Below are 24,656 nucleotides of genomic sequence, written 5' to 3' on the forward strand. Positions count from 1 at the left end.
CTTGCTTATACCATTTCTGTGACTCTGCCTCTATGTGGATTCCCTGTCTGGGTCAGTTTGAAAGTTGGGCTGGTTGCACCTCACACTAGACAGTGACACAAAGGGATCTGGGGAGTAGCCTGCATATCCTGATGAGCCATCTTTGCTAAGAGGGAGGGGAGGAGTGGTCACTCACACCTGAAAGGGCTGTGCCTGCCCTCACACAATGCAGTCTCCAGCCCCCTGGTGAGTGTCTGGGCCTTGCCTGAGTAAGGCAGGATTTCACATTCAAAAGAGACTTTACTTTGAAGTAGGCCTACTTCAAAGGAGAAATTGGGTATAAGAAGGGCACCCAAAAACACAGACTTTAGAAACCCTTCTGGAAACAAGAGGAACCTCTGCCTGGAGAAGACTTGAAGAGCTGAGGAAGAAGAGCTGCCCTGCCTGTGACTGTGCTTTGTGGAGCTATCCTACAGTTGCTGCTTCTGCCAGAGTAAGAGGGCAAAGACTGGACTTTGTGTACCTTCCATCTTGAGAAGAAATCTCCAAGGGCTTGATTTAGAGCTTGCCTCCTGTTGTTTGAAGACTCAGGGACAGCAAAGACTTCTCACTGCCAGCATCTGGAGTCTCTGGAGAGACTCCTACTCTGCCCTGTGGTGCCCATCCAGTTCCTGGGGCCCTGAAAGGAGAAGCTGGCAGCCTAAAGACAAGGACATCCACGCACAGAGCGCTGTGTGGGGAAAAGATCGACGCAACTCTGTTCTGCGGCTGAAGGAAATGACGCGCCCCCGTCTCTGCACCTGAGAATTGACGCCCACAGGAAACGCGAGGAATTGATGCACGGAGCAGGAGAAACGGCGCGTAGCATCGCTGATAGAGGCTGGGAGATCACATCCCGCGCTGCAGGGTTTTCGGATCATCGTGCAGCTGGATTTCTGACTCAAGTACTGCTGGGCGTGGAAAAACAATGCAAGGCCTGCCTGGACCCGAGAGTGGTGACCGTATCGATGCGTTGCTCCCCTGCGGAGAGAAGAAATGATGCGCCCGACCCGGCGAAAGGAGAAACGACGCAAGGTCCTGCTTGTGGGTGGAATCAACGCAAGCCCTTTTTGATGCACACTCGCCCATACTGGGTTATTTTTGACGCGACCAAGGTACTTTTTCATGCTGACAGCATTAGTGTGTATGTGAAACTACCCTAAGACTCTTTTTGATTGTTAATTGATAACTCGACTTGTGTATTGTGGATTTTTGTTGTTTTGGTCTTGTTTTGTTTAGATAAATAGTTTCTATTTTTATAAACTGGTGTTGTGTCATTTTGTAGTGTTTTCATTGAATTACTGTGTGCGTTGGTACACATACTTTACACCTATCACTCTGAAGTTAAGCCTACTGCTCTGCCAAGCTACCAAAGGGGTAAGCAGGGGTTAGCTGAGGGTGATTCTCTTTTACCCTGACAAGAGTGAGGGTCCTTGCTTGAACAGGGGGTAACCTGACTGTCAACCAAAGACCCCATTTCTAACAGACCCCATCTGGGCCTCGGCTTTACTTGATGGACATCTTTTGATGGCCGATATTACATCCCCTAAAGTGATGTGTAGGTCTTTGTATCCACCACATCAGGTGGGTTTATGGAGGAAGTGCTACCAAGAGGACCGAAGGGTATAAGCTCTTTACAATCGTGTAGCATGGTATAATGGTCAACCCACATATGCTCTGCAATACAAACCTCTGCACCAGTGTTTAGGTTATCAGAGAAAAACAAAGAATTGAACACTTTCCAGAACTGGGTTGTGTCCTTCATCACAGAGGCATTAACCAGCTGCTCCCACACCTCATCTCTGATTTCACCCTTCCTAATCCTTATCGTTTCTTTATAGAGTAACCTTCACATCCTTACTTCTGCAGGACTACTTGGAGAGTTTTTAGAGCCTGCATAAGTCTGGCATGGGCAAGTGAGCAAGTCTTATTAAGCCGTCTGGCAGGCCTCTGTAGGTGATGTCTAATAGTTTTTGCTAAGTGTTTCTTAACCGACTCACAAATGTTCACAAAGGCACCCAGGGTCACCACTGGCTCAGGATTGTCACTAAAGGAAAGCTCAAACTTATCCTTGCATATCCCCATTAGTTGTTCCATGAAATCCTCATGGTCAGTATCCCTCCATTTCCTTTTGATGTCCCTATTTCTTACATATTCAACTGGGCAATTGATCTTACCTCCACAAGTCTTAAGGAGGCTAACATTAAATCTAAATAGCAATGGATTGTTATCACTGTAGACACTGTTGAATATCTGGTAGTCTTTGACCTTTGCTGGCCCATGTCTCAGAAACCACAGCAAAATCTATTATTGAGCCTTTGCTCTTCCCTGTGTATGTTACCTGGAGGGAAGTGTCTTTCACCGTTAGGTCAGTACCCAGGATTATATCATTAAGCCTCAATAGCTTATTGAGCTTATCTCCACACAAATTGTCCTCAAAGTGTGAGAAATTGGGAAAAAAACACCATCAGATAACCTTCCAACACAGTCATCTGCAAGAGAGCAGAACCTAAGATTAAAATCTCCCCCTACACTATAATAAAATCACCCTTTAATACAACTGCCATCTCTTCTAAACAGTGTGCAAGACAATCCACCATATGAACATTACTTTTGAATAAATTATTGTAATAAAAGTGAATCAATATAATTGGAGGATACCCAGTCATGGACAGAGATATCAATTGGAAAAAAGAAGAGTCTACCCAGTTCTTGACCACTTTGACCACCAAAGTTGTGTAATGCGTGTTATAACCCCCCCACTAGATCACCCAGCACACGTTGGTGTAGCATGAGAAGAGAACATTAATGTGTATATCAGACCTTGCTCAAGTATCCTCTAAACAGACTATGGCCCTCATTCTAACCCTGGCGGTGTAACACCGCCAGGGCAGAGGGCAGAGGAAGCACCGCCAACAGGCTGGCGGTGCTTCCAGGGCCATTCTGACCGCAGCGGTAACGCCACGGTCAGAAAAGGGGAACCAGCGGTTTCCCGCCGGTTTTCCCCTGGCCCAGGGAATCCCCATGGCGGCGCTGCAAGCAGCGCCGCCATGGGGATTCCGACCCCCTTACCGCCAGCCTGTTCCTGGCGGTGAAGGCTGGCGGTAACGGGTGTCGTGGGGCCCCTGGGGGCCCCTGCACTGCCCATGCCACAGGCATGGGCAGTGCAGGGGCCCCCTAACAGGGCCCCACCATGATTTTCACTGTCTGCTGAGCAGACAGTGAAAATCGCGACGGGTGCCACTGCACCCGTCGCACCCCTGCAACTCCGCTGGCTCCATTCGGAGCCGGCATCCTCGTTGCAGGGGCATTTCCGCTGGGCCGGCGGGCGCTCTTTTGGAGAGCGCCCGCCGGCCCAGCGGAAATGTAAGAATGGCCGCCGCGGTCTTTTGACCGCAGTGCGGTCATTTGTCGGCGGGACTTTGGCGGGCGGCCTCGGCTGCCCGCCATAGTCAGAATCAGGCCCTATGTGGTAATTAGATATCAGCTCTACCCAACTGCAGACTGATAATTTACTGTAATGCTTCAATGTTCCCAAAAAATACATTTAAATCTGATGTTACTCCCCCCTTACCACCTGGTTCAGAGGACCCATCGACTAGCACCATGGATTGACCCAAATTAGCTTGGTGTTTCATCAGTCAGGCAAATGGGGCAGCCACATATTCAATGTACGTATCCTCCTTAACCCTCAACAAAATATTGGTGGAAATGGGAGGGGCAACATCATCTACACAGCCTCCATGGCTAGTATGAGTACCCTCTCTTCTTCTAGTTTGATCAACTGCAGGCACGCACATGACCCCCCAGTGGGAGTCAGTCAACCTCTGTCAGTGGGGCTAAGCAGATGTTAGAAATGGGGTCTTTGGTGAGCAGTCAGGTTACCCCCCTGTCAAAGCAAGGACCCTCACTCTAGTCAGGGCAAAGGAGAAACATACCTGGCTAACCCCTGCTCACCCCTTTGATAGTTTGACATGAGCAGAAAAGCTTAACCCAGAGACAATATGAAAAGTATTTGTACCAACACACACAGTAATACAGCGAAAACACTACAAAATGACTCAACACCAGGTTAGAACAAATAGCAAGTATTTATCTTAACAAAACAAAACCAAAACAACAAAAATCCAACATACACAGTCAAAGTTATGATTTTTTAAAGCTCAAACTTCAATATAGTGCTTAGAAACATAAATGCTTTGAATTGGTAATCTCATGGCATCGTGGCGGAGTTGTTCCCAGCAATCCAATGCCAATGGCGCTGGGTACGGAGTCACATGGACCTCCAGGGACAGTACCTTGTGAAAATGAGGAAACAAGCCAGAGTCGGGGACTGCGGAGCGGAGGCATCATGTCCTTGCTTTGGAGCAGTAGAGGTGAGGCAACGGCAGTGCGAAACGTTGGATCAGCACACTTCCGGCAGAGTCAATATCGGCAGTCACATCGAGGTGCGGCGACCTCCATGGAGTCGTGGACTTCAGCGAGGCTGCAGCAGTTTCAGGCCTGCGGGGTCGTCGCACTCCTGCAAGGCCTCCAGCTTCGGTTGCAGGCAGCGTCATGGGATTCAGCAGCAGCATCACTCTGGAGTCGTCCGACGTCGGTTTCCTTGGATCATGTTAATTTTTCAACCAGCATTTCCTTTCAAGGGCCCAGGGACTGGATTAAGCACCACTTGGCAGGGCAGGAATCTCAGCAGAGAGTCCAGGTGGTGGCAGAGAAAGTCTTTGATGGTCCTGAGACTTCAGAACAGGGGGCAAGCTCAGTCCAAGCCTTTGTCCCCTTCACAGGCAGAAGCAGCAACTGCAGGATAGCCCAACAAAGCACAGTCACAGGCAGGGGAAGCACTTCTCCTGAGCTCTTCAGCTCCTCTCCTTGGCAGAGGTTCCTCTTGGTTCCAGAAGCAAATCTTGAAGAAATCTAAAGTCTGGGGTTTTGGGCCCACTACCTATATCCCTTTCTGCCTTTGAGGTTGCCAACTTCAAAGAAAAGTCTCTGTTGTTTACAGGATCCTGCCTTGCCCAGGCCAGGCCCCAGACACACACCAGGGGGTTCAAGACTGCATTGTGTGAGGGCAGATACAGCCCAATCAGGTGTTAGTGACCTCTCCTCCATCCACTCTAGCCCACATTTCTCTTCAGGATATGCAGGCTACACCCCAGCTCCCTTTGTGTCACTGTTTAGAGGAGATTCACAAACAGCCCAGCTATCAGTCTGACCCAGACAAGGAATACACAAATAGGCAGAGTCACGGAATGGTTAATGTAAGAAAATGCCTACTTTCTAAAGCTAACAATCTAAAAACCAACTTTACCACAAAATGTATTTTTAAATTGTGAGTTCAGAGTCCCCAAACTCCAAATTTCTATCTTCCCTCAAAGGAAAACAGTACTTAAAGACCATTTAAAGACAGCCTCCAACTTAACCTATGAGAGAGGTAGGCCTTGCAACAGTGAAAAACAAATTTGGCAGTATTTCACTGTTAGGATAGGTAAAACACATCAGCAAATGTCCTACCTTTGACATACACTGCACCCTGCCCATGTGGCTACTTGGGGCCTACCTTAGGGGTGCCTTACATGTATGAAAAGGGAAGGTTTAGGGCTTGCAAGTGGGTACACTTGCCATGTCGTATTGGCAGTTTACAACTGCACAAACAGACACTGCAGTGGCAGGTCTGAGATATGTTTACAGGGTTACTCATGTGGGTGGCACAATCAGTGCAGTAGGCCCACTAGTAGCATTTGATTTGCAGACCCTAGGCACCTCTCGTGCATTTTACTAGGGACTTACTAGTAAATCAAATATGCCAATTATGTAAAAGCCAATTAGACATGCAATTTCACATTGGGAAATGAACCACTTCACCCTTCATCTGCATTAACCATCTGAGTGAGTCCCGAACAAGTAGGGTCTTAGCTTCTTCAGCACCCAGGCCACAGCAAAAGCTTCACTCTCAATTGCACTCCACCTATGTTCCCTCAGGAAGTAACCTTCTACAGATGAAGGCTACAGGTTGATCTATGCCCTCTACAATTAGCTGTGACAACACTGCTCCTACACCATGCTCTGAAGCATCAGACTGCACAGCAAATTCTTTAAAGAAGTCAGATGCCTTCAGCACATGTGCCGTGAACATGGCTGCCTCCAGGCCATCAAAAGCTGTCTTGCAAGACTCAGTCCAGATCACTTTCTTTGGTTATTTCTTGGAAGTTAACTCTGTTACGGGTACAACAATGGTGTCATACCCCTTAAAAAACCTCCTATAGTAACCTGTGAGGCCTAAAAAGATCTCACTTCAGTCTTGGTCTTCAGAGGCTCCCAAGCCAGAATAGTGTCAACCTTGGGTTGTAGGGGTGCCACCTGGCCACTCCCTACCTTGTGCCCTAAGTACACTACAGAGCCCTGCCCTATTTGGCATATGCTAGCCTTGATAGTGAGTCAAGCCGTCTGCAGGGCCTCTACAGAGGTGTTGCAAGTGTTCTTCCCAAGTGGAACTGAACACAGCAATGTCATCCAGGTAGGCTGCACTGAAATCATCCAATCCAGACAACACCTGGTTAACCAGCCTCTGAAAGGTGGCAGGGGCATTTTCCATCCCAAAAAGCATCACGCTGAACTGGTAGTGCCCATCTGGGATAGAAAATGTAGACCTCTCCTTGGCCCTCAGTCACAGCAATCTGCCACTATCCAAACGTTCGGTCAAATGTGCTGAGATATTTGGCAGCCCCTAACTGATCAATGAGGTCATCAGCTTAGGGGATGGGGTGAGTGTTAGAAATGGGGTCTTTGGTCGGCAGTCAGGTTACCCCCTGTCCAAGCACGGACCCTCACTCTAGTCAGGGTAAGTTACAGACAATCCCAATTATTCCGTGCCCACGCTCTGGTAGCTTGTCAGGCTTAGCTTAGAAGGCAATGTGTAAAGTATTTGTGCAATAAATCAAGCAATAACACAGTATAGCACAACAAAAATACACAACACAGTGTTTAGAAAAATATAGAATATTTATCTGGATAAATGCAGGTCAAAACGATCAAGATTTGATAAGTACTGTTAGACTTTTCATCCTTGGCGTGGTCTCCCTTAACTTTTTGCCTCTGTTCCCCAGGTTGTTGATGTGTGCTGGACTCTGATTTTGCTGTTTTTGTTACTCTGGGCACTTTACCACTGCTAACCAGTGCTAAAGTGCAAGTGCTCCTGTTTAAATTGTATGTAAGTGGTTCATCCATGATTGGCATATTTGAATTACTAGTAAGTCCCTAGTAATGTGCACTAGAGGTGCCAGGGCCTGTAAATCAAATGCTACTAGTGGGCCTGCAGCACTGGTTGTGCCACCCACATAAGTAGCTCTGTAATCATGTCTCAGACCTGCCCCTGCAGTGTCTGTATGTGTATTTTTACACTGTAAATTCGACTTGGCAAGTGTACCCACTTGCCAGGCCTAAACCTTCCCTTTCCTTACATGTAAGGCACCCCTAAGGTAGGCCCTAGGTAGCCCCAAGGGCAGGGTGCAGTGTATGGATAAGGTAGGACATATAGTAATGTGGTTTATATGTCCTGACAGTGAAATACTGCCAATTTCGTTTTCACTGTTGCAAGGTCTGTCTCTCTCTCATAGGATAATATGGGGGCTACCTTTAAATATGATTAAAGTGTAGATTCCCCTAGAGAGTAGATGGACATGTGGAGTTTGGGATCCCTGAACTCACAATTTAAAAATACATCTTTTAGTAAAGTTGATTTTAAGATTGTGCGTTTGGAAATGCCACTTTTAGAAAGTGAGCATTTTCTTGCTTAAACCATTCTGTGACTCTGCCTGGTTTGTGGATTCCCTGTCTGGGTCAGTTTGACAGTTGGGTTGTTTTTCACCTCACACCAGACAGTGACACAAAGGGAGCTGGGGTGTGATCTGCATTTCCTGATTAGCCATCTCTGCTAGGAGGGAGGGGTGGAGTGGTCACTCTCATCTGAAAGGACTGTGCCTGCCTCTGACAATGCTGTCTCCAGCCCCCTGGTGTGTGTCTGAGGCCTTGCCTGGGCAAGGCAGGATTTCACAAGAAGGTGTGAGTCCCCTTTGAAGAAAGGTGACTTCAAAGACTAAAATGGGTATAAGAAGGGCACCCAAACTTACAAACTTTAGAAACACTTCTGGAACCAAGAGGAACCTCTGCCTGGAGAAGAGCTGATAGCTGAGGAAAACGTGCTGCCCTGCCTGTGACTGTGCTTTGTGGAGCTTTCCTGCAGTGCTGCTTCTGCCAGAGTAAGAGGGCAAAGACTGGACTTTGTGTGCCTTCCATCTTGAAGAAGAAATCTCCAAGGGCTTGATGTAGAGCTTGCCTCCTGTTGTTGAAGTCTCAGGGATAGCAAAGACTTCTTCCTGCCAGCACCTGGAGTCTCTGGAGAGACCCCTACTCTGCTCTGTGGTGCCCTTCCAGTTCCTGGGACCCTGAAAGGAGAGGCTGGCAGCCTAAGGACAAAAATACACGCACCGAGCGCCGTGCGGAGAAAAGATCGACGCGAATCCGATCGCGGCTGAGAAAACGACGCGACGCCGGCTCCGCAGCTGAGAAACGACGCCGCAGGAAACGCGACCGGAGAATCGACGCCCGGAGCAGGAGAAACGACGCGCAGCATCGCTGACGAAGGCTGAGAGATCGCAACCTGCGCCGCGGGACTTTCGGACCGTCGCGTGGCTGGCTTTTTCGACGCGCATCGCCGTGCCGAGTTGTTTTCGACGCATATAACCGTGCAGGGTTATTTTCGACGCACACCGCCCGTGCGGGGTTATTTTTGACGCAAACCAGGTACATTTACACGCTAGCAGCGCTAGTGTGTTGTTACAACTACCTAAAGACTCTTTTTATTTTAAACCTTTAAAAAATCATAACTTGACTTGTGTATGTGGGATTTTTGTCGTTTTGGTCTTGTTTTGTCTAGATAAATATTTCCTATTTTTCTAGACTGGTGTTGTGTCATTTTGTAGTGTTTTCATTAAGTTACTGTGTGTGTTGGTACAAATACTTTACGCCCAGCACTCTGAGGTTAAGCCTACTGCTCTGCCAAGCTACCAAGGGGGTAAGCAGGGGTTGGCTGAGGGTGATTCTCTTTTATCCTAACTAGAGTGAGGGTCCTTGCTTGAACAGGGGGTAACCTGACTGTCAACCAAAGACCCCATTTCTAACATTGGGACCAGCGGTCGGGATCTGGACTTGTATTTGTACTTGACATACAGTAATTAAGTGTACACTACTGTTTTGATCTCAGACCACTACGTGACCACATACTACTAGTCTTGTGATTTTTGTTTTTTTACTTGGACTGTTTTTCTCTGCATTCAGTTTCTTTTTTTTTCGCTGATCCCGTGATTGACTTTTCTGGAACTTCATTTGAGAACTTGCTTTTCTGTTTTTGGAACTGTGCATATTTTTTTAACCTCTCATCATGTCTCAGTCTGGAGATGCCCTAGCTGAAGCTGCTTTTGACTTGGAGAAATTGGAGAGCTACAAAGTGGCTCAGTTGAAGCAGTTTTGTAGTAATGTTGGCTGTCCCATTAAGAGCTCATCCAAGAAGGATGAGCTGCAAAAGGCGCTGAGGGCCTGGGTGACAGCCAAAGCAGCTGAGGGGCACACAGATGAGGAGCCAGAGGGGGAAGAGGAGTTGCAAGTCACTCACACTGATGTAGTGGGTGGGCCTGCTATGTCTCAGGGGAGAATCTCCAGGGCAGGTAGCAGTGTGTCCTCCAAGAGTCTGACACCTGGAGAGTTACAGGACAGACAGGCAGAGAGGGAGTACCAGTTGGAGCTGAAAAAGCTCAGTCTAGAGGTGGAACAGAGAAAGCTGGCCCTTGAGGAAAGGAAGATAAACATGGCTCATGAGCTCAGTTTAAAAGAGATTGATCAGAGGAGTCAGTCCAGTAGGGATGGTGGCAGCAATTCTACAGTGCAGCCTGAGAGAAGGGTACACATCCCAAAAGACCTTGTGAGGGACTATAAGAGGGAGGATGATATCTACTTGTGGTTCAAGGGTTATGAGTCAGCTCTCCACATGAACCTGGTCCCTGAAGCTCATTGGGGGGCAGCCCTGTGGAAGCATTTTGAGGCAGAGGGGAGGGACACACTGACGGCCTTAGGGGATGCTCAGAGTCTCACCTACCCTGCCATGAAGGAGGCCTTACTTACCAGGTATGGTCTCACCCCTGAGCAGTACAAGGAGAAGTTTAGATCCTACAAGAGAAAGGAATCCCAAACATGGTTGGAATGTGTTGATTCTTGTTGCAGGTCACTGGATGGTTGGGTGAAGGGCAGTAAGGTAAACACGTATGAGGGGCTTTACAATTTAATTGCTTGGGAGCACTTGTACAGTTTATGTTTTCCAGAGCTGCGCCAGCACCTCATTGACAGCAAGCTGACTGACCCCAGGAAGCTTGCACAGGAAACGGACCGCTGGGAGAGCACCAGGGTCCAAAAGAGGTATGGGGGAGACCACGCCAAGGGTGGGCAGGGTCCCTCTCAGAAGAAAGGGGGGGGTAAGGGCAAACAGGATGAGTTCTCTAAAGGGCCCCAAACTGATTCCCAGGGTAAGGATTCCCAACCCCCCAGTGAAAAGAAGCCATGGTTCTCCAAAGGGAAGCCAATGGCCGGTGGTCCCCTACGTAAGTGCTATTCATGTGACCAGGTGGGTCATGTGAGGGGGGACCCCAAATGCCCCAAAAGTACACCGGCACCCACTGGTGCACCGTCCCAGGGTTTGGCCAGTGTAGCGCTTGGGGAGGAGTTGGTTTCAGGTGGGTGGGAACCAGCAGAAATGACCCTTGTCTCACTAGGGGACAGTGAGATGGTCCAGAGAAACCTAGTGCCTGATAACACTAAGAAGTACAGGCAATGGGTGACCATCAATGGACAGAGGGTGGAGGCTCTAAGAGACACTGGAGCCAGTGTGACTACAGTGAGGAGTCACCTGGTGTCTGAAGAGCAGATTGATCCCCGGGTACTTCACCAAGTAGTTGCAGTAGACAATTCTGAGCGCCTCTGCAGAGTGGCGCAGGTTCCCTTTGAATGGGGGGGGGTCTCAGGTTCCTGGAACGTAGCTGTGAGTCCAACCATGCCTGTTGATTGTTTGCTAGGCAACGACCTGGAAGATTCCCCTTGGAAGGAGGTGGAACACAGGTCTCACTTGGAGATGTTGGGTCTGCCTGGGTGGGTATGCGTATCCACCCGGTCTATGGCAGCCAATCAGGGTAGTCAAGAGCCCCTGGAGCCTGAAACAGTGGCCCAGGGGACCGCCAAGAAGAGGAAAGGCAGGAGGCGCGGGAAACCCGCCCCAGAAGTTCCCACGGTCCGGGAGGAGGCAGAGCCTGAGGGTGATGCCCCGGAACCTACAGGGGAACAGGTGGCTGAACTGGGGGAGGTCCCTGAGCTGTCGCAGTGGCAGCAGGAAGGGGGACCCACCAGGGAAGTATTCTGCACAGCGCAGAAGGAGTGCCCTACTCTTGAGGGACTGCGGCAGCAGGCTGCAGCCCAGGCGGCTGGCGGGGCGCCAGGTACTCACCTGATTTATTGGGAGGATGGCCTCCTGTATAGTGAGCCTAAGGTTCCTGAGCCGGGGTCAGCTCGTATGCTGGTGGTACCCCAGGGCTTCAGGACCTTCCTACTGGGTTTGGCTCATGATGTGCCTTTGGCAGGACATCTAGGGCAGGACAAGACCTATAAGAGGCTTGTCTCCCACTTTTACTGGCCCTTGATGAACAAGCAGTCAGCTGCTTATTGTAGATCTTGTCAGACTTGTCAGGCAAGTGGCAAGAGTGGGGGGAAATGCAAAGCTCCCCTCCAACCTTTACCGGTAGTCAGTACTCCCTTTGAAAGGGTAGGAATTGACATTGTGGGGCCTCTGGATCCCAAGACATCCATGGGCAACAGGTTTATCCTGGTCTTGGTGGACCATGCCACACGGTACCCAGAAGCTATTCCTCTAAGGACGGTCACCGCTCCTGTGGTGGGACGTGCCTTGATGGGGGTTTTTACCCGCATGGGGTTCCCCAAGGAGGTAGTATCTGATAGGGGTACAAACTTCATATCCACTTATATGAAGTCTCTGTGGAAGGTGTGTGGGGTAACCTACAAGTTCACCACCCCTTACCACCCCCAAAGTAATGGTCTGGAGGAGAGATTCAACCGCACCTTGAAAGGCATGATTCAGGGCCTGTCAGAGCCCTTGAGGCGTAAGTGGGACGTCCTCTTGCCATGCCTTCTGTTCGCTTACAGGGAGGTGCCTCAAAAGGGACTTGGCTTTAGCCCCTTTGAGCTCATCTATGGCCACCCTGTGAGGGGACCGCTCAGTCTGGTGAAGGAGGCTTTGGAGAAAGCTCCTAGTAAACCACCCCAGGATGTATTTAGCTACATGCTGGCACTAAGAAACCAGACTGCCCGCTTCAGGAGTCTCGCTCAGGAGAACCTGGAAGCAAGCCAGGAGGACATGAAACGGTGGTACGACCAGAATGCCACTCTGGTTGAGTTTCAGCCTGGACAAAAAGTGTGGGTCATGGCACCAGTGGAGCCTAGGGCTCTCCAAGATAAGTGGACTGGGCCTTTTGAGGTGGTGGAAAGAAAGAGCGAGGTCACCTATCTGGTAGACTTGCAATCCCCCAGGAACCCCTTGAGGGTCCTACATGTCAACCGCCTCAAACCACACTTTGAGCGAACTGAGCTATCCATGCTCCTAGCGACAGATGACGGGGTGGAGGAAGAGAGTGAGCCTCTTCCTGACCTCCTGTCTGCAGGAGAGAAAGATGGGTCTGTGGAGGGAGTGATCCTCTCCCCCTCCCTGACTGAGGAACAGCAGAGGGACTGTCGCCACGTGCTGGGACAGTTCGCCTCACTGTTTTCCCTGATCCCAGGAGTCACACACCTGTGCACACATGATGTGGACACTGGGGACAGTACACCTGTTAAACATAAGGTTTACAGGGTGACTGACAGGGTGAGGGCTTGCATTAAGGAGGAAGTCTCCAAAATGTTAGCCCTAAGGGTTATTGAGCACTCCAGCAGTCCTTGGGCCAGCCCAGTGGTCTTGGTCCCAAAGGCTACTGCTCCTGGTGCCACTCCAGAACTTAGGTTCTGTGTGGACTACCGGTGTCTCAATGCGGTCAGCAAGACTGACGCACACCCCATCCCCCGAGCTGATGAGCTCATTGATCGGTTAGGAGCTGCCAAGTACCTCAGTACGTTTGATTTAACATCTGGGTACTGGCAGATTGCCTTAACTGAAGGGGCAAAGGAGAGGTCAGCATTCTCTACCCCCGATGGGCACTTCCACTTCAATGTGATGCCCTTTGGGATGAAGAATGCCCCTGCCACCTTTCAGAGGTTGGTCAACCAGGTGTTGGCAGGACTGGATGAGTTCAGTGCCGCCTACCTGGATGACATTGCTGTGTTTAGTTCCACATGGGAGGAACACCTGCAACACCTCTGGAGAGTGTTAGAGGCCCTGCAGAAGGCAGGCCTCACTATTAAGGCGAGCAAGTGCCAAATAGGGCAGGGTTCTGTTGTGTACTTAGGACACCAGGTGGGGAGTGGCCAGGTGGCACCCCTACAGCCTAAGATTGACACGATTCTGGCTTGGGAGCCTCCCAAGACCCAGACTGAAGTGAGAGCCTTTTTAGGTCTCACAGGATACTATCGGAGGTTCGTTAAGGGATATGGTACCATTGTTACCCCCTTAACTGAGTTGACTTCTAAGAAGCAACCCAAGAAAGTGATCTGGACAGAGGCTTGCCAGAACGCTTTTGATGCCCTGAAGGCTGCCATGTGCACAGCACCTGTGCTGAAGGCACCTGACTACTCCACGGAGTTTGTTGTACAGACAGACGCCTCAGAGCATGGTATTGGAGCAGTACTCTCACAGCTGAATGAAGAGGGCCTAGATCAACCCGTAGCCTTCATTAGCAGGAGGTTACTACCCAGGGAACGTAGGTGGAGTGCCATAGAACGTGAAGCGTTTGCTGTGGTCTGGGCACTGAAGAAGCTAAGACCCTACTTGTTTGGGACTCACTTCCGAGTTCAGACCGACCACAGACCCCTCAGATGGTTAATGCAGATGAGGGGTGAGAACCCAAAACTGTTGAGGTGGTCCATTTCCCTACAGGGGATGGACTTTACGGTGGAACATCGACCCGGTACAGAGCACGCCAATGCTGATGGTCTGTCCAGGTTCTTCCGCCTTAGTGATGAGAACTCCCATGAGGTTGGGTAGTTGCTCCCCACTTTTAGCTGGGGGGGACACGTGTTAGACTTTTCATCCTTGGCGTGGTCTCCCTTAACTTTTTGCCTCTGTTCCCCAGGTTGTTGATGTGTGCTGGACTCTGATTTTGCTGTTTTTGTTACTCTGGGCACTTTACCACTGCTAACCAGTGCTAAAGTGCAAGTGCTCCTGTTTAAATTGTATGTAAGTGGTTCATCCATGATTGGCATATTTGAATTACTAGTAAGTCCCTAGTAATGTGCACTAGAGGTGCCAGGGCCTGTAAATCAAATGCTACTAGTGGGCCTGCAGCACTGGTTGTGCCACCCACATAAGTAGCTCTGTAATCATGTCTCAGACCTGCCCCTGCAGTGTCTGTATGTGTATTTTTACACTGTAAATTCGACTTGGCAAGTGTACCCACTTGCCAGGCCTAAACCTTCCCTTTCCTTACATGTAAGGCACCCCTAAGGTAGGCCCTAGGTAGCCCCAAGGGCAGGGTGCAGTGTATGGATAAGGTAGGACATATAGTAATGTGGTTTATATGTCCTGACAGTGAAATACTGCCAATTTCGTTTTCACTGTTGCAAGGTCTGTCTCTCTCTCATAGGATAATATGGGGGCTACCTTTAAATATGATTAAAGTGTAGATTCCCCTAGAGAGTAGATGGACATGTGGAGTTTGGGATCCCTGAACTCACAATTTAAAAATACATCTTTTAGTAAAGTTGATTTTAAGATTGTGCGTTTGGAAATGCCACTTTTAGAAAGTGAGCATTTTCTTGCTTAAACCATTCTGTGACTCTGCCTGGTTTGTGGATTCCCTGTCTGGGTCAGTTTGACAGTTGGGTTGTTTTTCACCTCACACCAGACAGTGACACAAAGGGAGCTGGGGTGTGATCTGCATTTCCTGATTAGCCATCTCTGCTAGGAGGGAGGGGTGGAGTGGTCACTCTCATCTGAAAGGACTGTGCCTGCCTCTGACAATGCTGTCTCCAGCCCCCTGGTGTGTGTCTGAGGCCTTGCCTGGGCAAGGCAGGATTTCACAAGAAGGTGTGAGTCCCCTTTGAAGAAAGGTGACTTCAAAGACTAAAATGGGTATAAGAAGGGCACCCAAACTTACAAACTTTAGAAACACTTCTGGAACCAAGAGGAACCTCTGCCTGGAGAAGAGCTGATAGCTGAGGAAAACGTGCTGCCCTGCCTGTGACTGTGCTTTGTGGAGCTTTCCTGCAGTGCTGCTTCTGCCAGAGTAAGAGGGCAAAGACTGGACTTTGTGTGCCTTCCATCTTGAAGAAGAAATCTCCAAGGGCTTGATGTAGAGCTTGCCTCCTGTTGTTGAAGTCTCAGGGATAGCAAAGACTTCTTCCTGCCAGCACCTGGAGTCTCTGGAGAGACCCCTACTCTGCTCTGTGGTGCCCTTCCAGTTCCTGGGACCCTGAAAGGAGAGGCTGGCAGCCTAAGGACAAAAATACACGCACCGAGCGCCGTGCGGAGAAAAGATCGACGCGAATCCGATCGCGGCTGAGAAAACGACGCGACGCCGGCTCCGCAGCTGAGAAACGACGCCGCAGGAAACGCGACCGGAGAATCGACGCCCGGAGCAGGAGAAACGACGCGCAGCATCGCTGACGAAGGCTGAGAGATCGCAACCTGCGCCGCGGGACTTTCGGACCGTCGCGTGGCTGGCTTTTTCGACGCGCATCGCCGTGCCGAGTTGTTTTCGACGCATATAACCGTGCAGGGTTATTTTCGACGCACACCGCCCGTGCGGGGTTATTTTTGACGCAAACCAGGTACATTTACACGCTAGCAGCGCTAGTGTGTTGTTACAACTACCTAAAGACTCTTTTTATTTTAAACCTTTAAAAAATCATAACTTGACTTGTGTATGTGGGATTTTTGTCGTTTTGGTCTTGTTTTGTCTAGATAAATATTTCCTATTTTTCTAGACTGGTGTTGTGTCATTTTGTAGTGTTTTCATTAAGTTACTGTGTGTGTTGGTACAAATACTTTACGCCCAGCACTCTGAGGTTAAGCCTACTGCTCTGCCAAGCTACCAAGGGGGTAAGCAGGGGTTGGCTGAGGGTGATTCTCTTTTATCCTAACTAGAGTGAGGGTCCTTGCTTGAACAGGGGGTAACCTGACTGTCAACCAAAGACCCCATTTCTAACAAGTACACTTTGAAATATCACTTTAGAAAATGAAAAAAAAGAGTCTTTAGTCTTAAAAAAGCAATAAGTGTCTCTTGCAAGCACAAAGTACCTGGTTTGCGTTCAGATTCTCTGCAGGGGAGAGGAGGAGATGTGTGGAAAATGGGGAGGCGTGCGTCGGTTTCTCTGGATGCACACAGCCGATACGTCGATAAGTTTCCACACTTGGAAGACTTTGTCAATTCCCGGCGTGCTGACATGGATCCCCTTCGGGTTGCAAGGTTTTTGGATATCCCGGGGACAACGCAGAGAAATCCTGGGTGTACAGGACGAAGTCACAGGAGCTGCATCGATCCGGTGGGCGATGCAGGGAAATTCCTGTTGCATGGCAGGTGCTGCATCAATTCTTTTTGCAGGAAGTCAGGCTGTGTCATTCTGGCTCACATATGTGTCAATCCAGTTGGCTGTGCATCAAAGTTCTGGTCCCAACACTGGCGCTGCGTCGATCTCTAGGGGAGCGGGGCTGCATCGTTCCAGTTCGGCGTGCACAGATTTTCTTTACCGAGATGCAGGCTGTAAATCGTTTCTGGCAGGCTGTGCATCGAATTTTCGCCTGAGACTTCCAGAAACAGGAGGAAAGCTCTATCCAAGCCCTTGGAGAGCACTTCTCAGCAAAGCCAGAGGACAGCAAGGCAGCAGGGCAACAGCAGGGCAGCAGTCCTTTGCAGAAAAGCAGTCAGGTGAGTCCTTTGGGCAGCCAGGCAGTTCCTCTTGGTAGGTTGCAGGGTCTGGTTCAGAGTTTCTTCACTAGTGGTATCTTGTCCAGTAGTGTCTGAGTTGATAGGGTCAGAGGCCCTGTTTAAATACCCACACGTGCCTTTGAAGTGGGGGAGACTTCAAAGAGTGTCTTAGAAGTGCACCAAGTCTCCTTTCAGTTCCATACTGTCTGCCAGGGTCCCAGTAGGGGTTTGGCAGTCCATTGTGTGAGGGCAGGCCACTGTCCTTTCAAATGTAAGTGTCAGGTCCTCTACCCCCCAGCCCAGGAAGATCCATTCACAATGCACATGTGCAGGTGTGACTGAACATCCTGTGTTTAGGGTTGTCTGAGTGAAATGCACCAGGGAGCTGTCAAGTAACCTAGCCAGATGTGGATTTTAAGGCACAGAGGGATTTAAGTGCAAAGAAATGCTCACTTTCTAAAAGTGGCATTTCTAAAATAGTAATATTAAATTCAACTTCATCAGTCAGCAGGACTTTCTATTACCATTCTGGCTATACTAAATATGACCTTGTTACTCCTTACAGATCAGATTCTACCGCTCAAACAGTAAATTAGGGTAGTCCTAACGTTAGCCTATGAAAGGAGCAGGCCTGACAGCAGTTTAAAATAAATGTAGGAGTTCTACACTACCAGGACATATAAACTACACAGGTATATGTCCTGCCTTTTACCTACATAGCACCCTGCCCTATGGGTTACCTAGGGCCTACCTTAGGGGTGACTTATATGTAGAAAAATGGGAGTTTCAAGGCTTGGCAAGTACGTTTAAGTGCCAAGTCGAAGCAGCAGTGAAACTGCACACACAGGCCTTGTAATGACAGGCCTGAGGCATGGTTAAGGGGCTACTTATGTGGGTGGCACAATAAGTGCTGCAGGCCCACTAGTAGCATTTAATCTACAGGCCCTGGGGACATGTAGGGCACTTTACTGGGGAATTACAAGTAGATTAAATAAGCCAGTTGGGTATGAACCAATATCACCATGTTTTCAGGGAAAGAGCATACGTACTGTAGCACTGGTTAGCAGTGGTAAAGTGGGCAGAGTCCTAAAACCAGCAAAAAGTGGAGGGAGGGTGGCAGGCACAAAGTTAGGGGTGACCACCCTAAGGCTGTCAGGTCTAACCTGTGTCCCCCCCAGCTGAAAATGGGGAGAGCTACCCAACCTCCTGGAAGCCCTCATCATTAAGGCAGAAGTATCTTGAGAGACCATCAGAGTTGGCGTGGTCAATCCTCGGGCAATGCTCCACCGTAAAGTCCATCCCCAATAGGGAAATGGACCACCTCAAGAGTTTATGATTTTCACCCCTCATCTGCATGAGCCATCTGAGGGGCCTGTGGTCTGTCTTAACCCGGACGTAAGTCCTAAACAGGTACGGTCTCAGCTTCTTCAGTGCCCAGACCACAGCAAATGCTTCTCTCTCAATAGCACTCCACCTCTATTCCCATGGTAATAGTCTTCTGCTAGGTTCACTCTCCTCTTCCATGCCCTCCTCTGTCACAAGAAGCATACTGACATCAGACCTCTCAAAATGAGGCTTCAGTCTGTTGTGGTGGAGAACCCTTAGGGGGTTTCTAGGGGTCTTGAGGTCCACTAGGTAAGTGCCCCCCCCTTTCGCTCTTTGACTTCGATTGGGCCAGTCCAGAGGTCCTGGAGAGCTCTAGGTTCTACTGGCTCCATCACCCATACTTTGTGTCCAGATGAGAACTCTACCAGAGTGGCCTTCTGGTCATACCACTCCTTCATCACTTCTTGACTGGCCTTGAGGTTGATCTTGGCCTGTTTCCAGAAATGCTGTGTCTGGTAGTGGAGGGCCAGCATGTATCAGACCACATCCTGGGGAGGTTTCTTGGGAGCTATCTCCCATCCCTCCTTCACTATGCTTAGTGGTCCCCTGACAGGGTAGCCATAGAGAAGTTCAAAGGGGCTGAACCCCACCCCTTTCTGGGGCACCTCCCTATAAGCAAAGAGAAGACATGCTAAGAGGATGTCCCACTTAAGCCTCATGGCCTCAGGTAGGCCAGTGATCATGCCTTTCAGAGTCTTGTTGAATCTCTCAACAAGCCCATTGGTTTGAGGATGGTAAGGGGTGGTAAACTGGTAGGTTACCCCACACTCATCCCACATGGACTTCATGTACTTCAAAATCAAATCATTAACATTTATAAAGCGCGCTACTCACCCGTGCGGGTCTCAAGGCGCTAGGGGGGAAAGGGGGGGTTATCGCTGCTCGAACAGCCAAGTCTTTAGGAGTCTCCGGAAAGCGGAGTGGTCCTGGGTGGTCCTGAGGCTGGTGGGGAGGGAGTTCCAGGTCTTGGCCGCCAGGAAGGAGAAAGATCTCCCACCCGCCGTGGAGCGGCGGGTGCGAGGGACGGCAGCAAGTGCGAGGCCAGCGGAGCGGAGGGGGCGGGTGGGGACGTAGAAGCTGAGGCGTCTGTTGAGGTATTCCGGTCCCTTGTTGTGGAGGGCTTTGTGTGCGTGGGTGAGAAGACGGAAGGTGATCCTTTTGCTGACTGGGAGCCAATGCAGGTGTCTCAGGTGTGCGGAGATGTGGCTGTTGCGGGGTACGTCGAGGATGAGGCGGGCTGAGGCGTTTTGGATGCGTTGCAGGCGGTTTTGGAGTTTGGCGGTGGTCCCGGCGTAGAGGGTGTTGCCGTAGTCCAGGCGACTCGTGACAAGGGCGTGGGTCACGGTTTTTCTGGTGTCGACGGGGATCCAGCGGAAGATCTTGCGGAGCATGCGGAGAGTGAGGAAGCAGGCGGAGGACACGGCGTTGACTTGCTTGGTCATGGTGAGAAGAGGGTCCAAGATGAAGCCGAGGTTGCGGGCGTGGTCTGCGGGGGTCGGTGCGGTGCCGAGGGCCGTGGGCCACCAGGAGTCGTCCCAGGCGGACGGGGTGTTGCCGAGGATGAGGACTTCCGTTTTTTCAGAGTTCAGCTTTAGGCGGCTGAGCCTCATCCAATCTGCGACGTCCTTCATACCCTCTTGTAGGTTGGTCTTGGCGCTGGCGGGGTCCTTGGTGAGGGAGAGTACAAGTTGGGTGTCGTCGGCGTAGGAGGTGATGATGATGTCTTGCTTGCGTACGATGTCGGCGAGGGGGCTCATGTAGACATTGAAGAGTGTCGGGCTGAGCGATGAGCCTTGAGGTACGCCGCAGATGATCTTGGTGGGTTCTGAGCGAAACGGAGGGAGGTAAACTCTTTGGGAGCGGTTAGCGAGGAAGGAGGCGATCCAGTCCAGGGCCTGGCCTTGGATCCCGGTGGAGCGTAGGCGGGTGATTAGGGTGCGGTGACAGACGGTGTCAAAGGCAGCCGAGAGGTCGAGGAGAATGAGGGCGACTGTTTCACCGTTGTCCATCAGGGTTCTGATGTCGTCTGTGACTGAGATGAGGGCGGTTTCCGTGCTGTGGTTGGTTCGGAATCCGGTTTGTGAAGGGTCGAGCAGGTTGTTGTCTTCCAGGAAGGTGGTCAGCTGTTTGTTGACGGTCTTTTCTATTACCTTGGCTGGGAAAGGTAGAAGAGAGATGGGGCGGAAGTTTTTCAGGTCGCTTGGGTCAGCCGTAGGTTTCTTTAGTAGGGCGTTGACTTCAGCGTGCTTCCAGCATTCGGGGAAGGTAGCAGAAGAAAAAGAAGAGTTGATGACGGTCTGGAGGTGCGGGGCGATGATGTCGTCGGCTTTGTTAAAGATGAAGTGCGGGCAGGGGTCCGAAGGGGCGCCAGAGTGGATAGAGTTCATGATGGATTTGGTTTCTTCCGTGTTGATGTGGGTCCAGTTGTTGAGGGTGATGTCCGGGGAAGCGGGTTCAGTGGTGTATGGTTGGGTCTGGTGTCCGAAGCTGTCGTGGAGGTCGCTGATCTTGCGATGGAAGAAAGTGGCGAGGGATTCGCACAAATCCTGTGAGGGCGTGACGGCGTTGGCGCTGGCGCTGGGGTTGGAGAACTCTTTGACGATGCTGAAGAGTTCTCTGCTGTTGTGGCTGTTTTTGTCTAGTCTGTCGGTGAAAAAGTTCCTTTTGGCAGTGCGGATCAGGTGGTGGTGTTCGCGTGTAGCGTTCTTGAGGGCGGTCATGTTGTCAGCGGTGTGGTCCTTGCGCCAGGCCTTCTCAAGGGCACGACAAGTTTTCTTTGATTCTTTGAGGGTGTCAGAGAACCAGAGAGGTTTTTTGGTGTTGGTCTGTCGATGTGTGCGTTTGAGGGGAGCAAGGTTGTCAGCGCAGTTGGAGATCCAGTTTGTGAGGTTGAGAGCTGCGTCGTTGGGGTCGGTGGTGAGGGTGGGTTGGTTGGCGGCGAGAGCGGAGAAGAGTTGCTCTTCAGGGATCTTGTTCCACTGTCGACGAGGGATGGGTTGAGTGCGGAGGTGGGAGGTCTCGCGTCGGAATGTGAAGTGGACGCAGCTGTGGTCGGTCCAGTGTAGGGCAGAGGTGTGGCTGAAGAAGACGTGTTTGCTGGCGGAGAAGATAGGGTCGAGCGTGTGTCCGGCGATGTGGGTGGCGGTGTTCACCAGTTGTTTGAGGCCGAGGTTGGCGAGGTTGGCGAGCAGGGTGGTGGTGTTGGGGTCGTTGTTTTGTTCCAGATGGAAGTTGAGGTCGCCTAGGAGGATGTAGTCCGGTGAGGCGAGGGCGTGCGGGGAGATGAAGTCGGCGATGGCGTCGCTGAAAGAGGCGCGAGGTCCGGGAGGACGGTAGACGAGGGATCCTCTGAGGGTGGTCCTTGGGTCGGTGCGAATCTGAAAATGCAGGTGTTCAGCGGCGAGGGGGGGGTCTTCGGTGGAGGTGGTGACGCTGATGGAGTCTTTGAAGATGATGGCGACACCTCCTCCTACTTGGTTGGTGCGGTCTTTTCTGGAGATCTTGTAGCCTTCGGGGATGGCGGGTAGCGATGTCTGGAGCAGAGGAGGCGTTCATCCATGTCTCCGTGATGAAGGCGACGTCCGGGGCTGTGGAGTCCAGGAGGTCCCAAAGTTCAACGGCGTGCTTGTGGACGGAACGAGCGTTGATCAGGATGCACTTGAGGTGGTTGATGGCGCGTGGGCTTGTGGTCGTGGTAGTTGCGTGGTGGAAGATGCGTTTGCAGGAGTTGCAGGCAAAGGGTCCATGGGTGCGTTTGGGGTGAGCTAGGAAGCAGGTTTTGGAGCGCCCTGGGTTGAGGGCGTGGAGGGTGGTGGGGTCGTAGCGGATCAGCGGGGCTTGGGGGAGCTGGGGACCAGGGGTCGTGGCGCTGGGCGCGGGCCAGGCGCGGACGGGCGCAGACGGGCTTGCCTCTGGCGCGCCCGCTGCGCAGTCGCGCAGCGGCCGCCATAAGAGGTAGGAGGGGGGGGAGGGGTCAGCTGGGGGCGAATGGGAGCTGGGGGGCGGGGGCGTGCAGGAGGTCGCGGCGGGAAAGCGCGAGGGGGGGGGGACAGGTAGAGTGAGAGGAGCTGGGGGAGGGGGTTTAGGGTGGAGGAGGGTGAGTGTTAGGAGGTTTGGAGATTAGGGAGAGAGATAGGAGTAGGGTTGTGAAGATAGGGGAGGGGGTGTTGTAGAGGTGGGTGAGGGAGAGAGGTAGAGTGAGAGGATAGGGAGATAGGTAGTAGAGGGGGTGGCGGGAGGGGGGGAGAGATAGAGAAATAGATAGAGAAAATAGATAGAGAAGTCGATAGATAGGGAAATAGATAGATAGACAGATAGGTAGGTAGGAGGAGGTGGAGAGTGGGGGAGTTAGATAGTGAGATAGGGAGCTAGAGAGATAGGAAGATAGGAGGAGTGAGGGAGGTAGATAGCGAACGGGTTAGCTAGGGGTGAGAGAGGGGGAGGCGAGTGAGGGAGGGGGATGAGGAAGGAGCAGGAGGGCAGGCTCGGGGGAAGAAGACGGAGGAGGTAGAAGAGCCGAAGACAGGAGAACAGAAGACAGAAGAACAGAAGACAGAAGAACAGAAGACAGAAGAACAGAAGACCGGAAGAGCAGAAGACAGAAGAACAGAAGAACAGAAGAACAGAAGAACAGAAGACAGAAGCACAGAAGATCGGAAGAGCAGAAGAGCAGAGAAGAAGAGAGAAGAACAGAGAAGAACACAGAAGAACAGAGAAGAACACAGAAGAACACAGAAGAACCGAGAAGAAGAACACAGAAGCACCGAGAAGAACAGAGAAGAAGAACACAGAAGACCGGAAGAACACAGAAGAACAGAAGGGAAGAACAGAAGAACAGAAGAGAAGAACAGAAGAACACAGAAGAAGATTGCAGAGGGGGAGCGAGGAGGAAGAGACAGAGAGGAGGAAAAGAAGCAGGGGCAGGAGAGAAGGTGAGTGGCGCGGGGCAGGGCGAGGGGCTGGGAGGAGGGGGGTACTTACAGTTAGGTGGGTCTCAGGAACACAGGAACTCGGGAACTTGGAGGAGCTGCAGCGGCAGGGGGAGCGACCTACCCTTGGGTCAAGGGTCGCTACCACTGTTGCGCAGCGGCCGCCATAAGAGGTAGGAGGGGGGGGAGGGGTCAGCTGGGGGCGAATGGGAGCTGGGGGGCGGGGGCGTGCAGGAGGTCGCGGCGGGAAAGCGCGAGAGAGGGGGGGGGACAGGTAGAGTGAGAGGAGCTGGGGGAGGGGGTTTAGGGTGGAGGAGGGTGAGTGTTAGGAGGTTTGGAGATTAGGGAGAGAGATAGGAGTAGGGTTGTGAAGATAGGGGAGGGGGTGTTGTAGAGGTGGGTGAGGGAGAGAGGTAGAGTGAGAGGATAGGGAGATAGGTAGTAGAGGGGGTGGCGGGAGGGGGGGAGAGATAGAGAAATAGATAGAGAAAATAGATAGAGAAGTCGATAGATAGGGAAATAGATAGATAGACAGATAGGTAGGTAGGAGGAGGTGGAGAGTGGGGGAGTTAGATAGTGAGATAGGGAGCTAGAGAGATAGGAAGATAGGAGGAGTGAGGGAGGTAGATAGCGAACGGGTTAGCTAGGGTTGAGAGAGGGGGAGGCGAGTGAGGGAGGGGGATGAGGAAGGAGCAGGAGGGCAGGCTCGGGGGAAGAAGACGGAGGAGGTAGAAGAGCCGAAGACAGGAGAACAGAAGACAGAAGAACAGAAGACAGAAGAACAGAAGACAGAAGAACAGAAGACCGGAAGAGCAGAAGACAGAAGAACAGAAGAACAGAAGAACAGAAGAACAGAAGAACAGAAGACAGAAGCACAGAAGATCGGAAGAGCAGAAGAGCAGAGAAGAAGAGAGAAGAACAGAGAAGAACACAGAAGAACAGAGAAGAACACAGAAGAACACAGAAGAACCGAGAAGAAGAACACAGAAGCACTGAGAAGAACAGAGAAGAAGAACACAGAAGACCGGAAGAACACAGAAGAACAGAAGGGAAGAACAGAAGAACAGAAGAGAAGAACAGAAGAACACAGAAGAAGATTGCAGAGGGGGAGCGAGGAGGAAGAGACAGAGAGGAGGAAAAGAAGCAGGGGCAGGAGAGAAGGTGAGTGGCGCGGGGCAGGGCGAGGGGCTGGGAGGAG

Source organism: Pleurodeles waltl, chromosome 1_2, assembly GCF_031143425.1.
Source record: "Pleurodeles waltl isolate 20211129_DDA chromosome 1_2, aPleWal1.hap1.20221129, whole genome shotgun sequence".
In the NCBI taxonomy this organism is placed as follows: Eukaryota; Metazoa; Chordata; class Amphibia; order Caudata; family Salamandridae; genus Pleurodeles; species Pleurodeles waltl.